General features: G+C 43.4%; 1 non-coding gene across 1 annotated transcript; it reads right to left on the bottom strand.

The window, feature by feature from the left end:
• Nucleotides 1–201: 201 nt before the first annotated feature.
• LOC112760055 (small nucleolar RNA R71) lies at nucleotides 202–305 on the bottom strand. Its single transcript, XR_003180512.1, has one exon. It is a non-coding gene; the product is annotated as a small nucleolar RNA R71 (small nucleolar RNA).
• Nucleotides 306–1,786: the final 1,481 nt, after the last annotated feature.

Below are 1,786 nucleotides of genomic sequence, written 5' to 3'. Positions count from 1 at the left end.
AAAACAACTTTCCTGAGAATATGTGACACAGTGAAGTCTAATGGTGTTCATCCTGACGCCTATAGACTGCTCTTATTTCCCTTCTCACTCAGGGACAAGGCAGCCAAGTGGCTGGAATCCTTCCCAAGGGAGAGCTTGACAACTTGGGAAGATGTGGTGAACAAATTCTTAGCAAGATTCTACCCTCCTCAATGAATCAATAGGCTGAGAGCTGAGGTTCAAACTTTCAGGCAACAAGATGGTGAGACTCTATATGAAGCATGGGAGAGGTTCAAGGACTTAACAAGGAGGTGTCCACCTGACATGTTCAACGAATGGGTCCAGCTGCACATTTTCTATGAAGGGCTCTCTTATGAGTCAAAGAAGGCCGTAGACCATTCATCTAGAGGATCCTTGAACAAGAAAAAGACCATTGAGGAAGCCATAGATGTTATTGAAACAGTAGCTGAGAACGACTACTTCTATGCTTCCGAAAGAGGGAACACAAGAGGAGTGATGGAGCTAAACAATGTAGATGCTCTGTTGGCCCAAAACAAGCTCATTACCCAGCAGCTGGCTGACCTCACCAAAAATATGGAGAGGAACCAAGTAGCAGCAATCTCCACTTCATCAACAACACAAGAAGGAGAGCACGAAGAAGCAGAGGGTAGTCAGGAGCAAGCCAACTACATTGGGAATTCACCAAGGAAAAACTATGATCCATACTCCAAGACTTACAACCCTGGATGGAGAAACCACCCAAACTTTGGGTGGGGAAGTGAGCAAGATCAAAAGCAATTCACCTAGAGGACATCTCAACACCCCCACAATAACACTTCTCCACATACTTATCAAAACCAAAACAGCATGTCTGCTCTGAATTACTCATCAATTGATGACAAGCTCTCTAAGATTGAAGCCTTACTTGAAGAAATATGCCAAGAGATTCAAGAAAATAAGGTGTTCAAAGAGGAGGTGCGAGCCAATATTAAGAACCAGGGAGAGACCATCAGGAAGCTGGAATTCCAGGTGGGATATTTAGCTGAGAAGATTCCCAAACCTACTGATAGCTTCCCAAGTGACACGGAGAAAAACCCCAAGGGAGAAGCAAAGAAAGTAAGATGGGAAGATTACAAAATAGTCACTACAAGTGATCAAGAGATTGAAGACAAGCAAAGCAAAGTGTGCAAACAACCTGAAGACAATTCAACAAAGGAGGAGGATAGAGATCACAAAGAACCAGAAATCTCACAACAAGAGCTGCTGAAGCTCTATGCACCATTCCGTCAACTGCTCCATGGTGCTGTGGGAAAAAGAATATACTCAAGGTTCCTAGACTTGTTTGCATCTCTGCATGTGAACATACCATTCATCAAGACAATTCAACAAATGCCTGCATTCATCAAGTATATGAAGGAACTTCTTCCCAGGAAAAGCTCACTCAAGGGGGGGTAGACTATAGTGATGAACAAGGAATGTAGTGCCCTTATTCAACCTGAGTTGCCTACAAAAAGAAGAGACCCAGGAAGTTTTTATATCCCTTGTGCCATAGGTGAAAACATGTTCGACAGAGAACTATGTGATTTAGGGGCCAGCATCAACTTACTGCCCTTATCCCTGGTGAAGAGGCTGCAGATCAATGAGATAATGCCCACAAATGTCATTATCAGACTGGCTGACAAAACTCAAAAGCAAGCAATAGGAGTGGTGGAAAATGTGTTGCTAAAGGTTGGGAAGTACTTTCTCCCAACAGACTTTGTCATTCTGGACATGGAAGAGAGTCACACTCATCCAATCATATTGGGAA

This window comes from Arachis hypogaea, chromosome 16 (assembly GCF_003086295.3).
Source record: "Arachis hypogaea cultivar Tifrunner chromosome 16, arahy.Tifrunner.gnm2.J5K5, whole genome shotgun sequence".
Lineage (NCBI taxonomy): Eukaryota > Viridiplantae > Streptophyta > Magnoliopsida > Fabales > Fabaceae > Arachis > Arachis hypogaea.
Note: the sequence above shows the minus strand (reverse complement) of the source record. Positions and strands in the feature narration are given on the sequence as shown.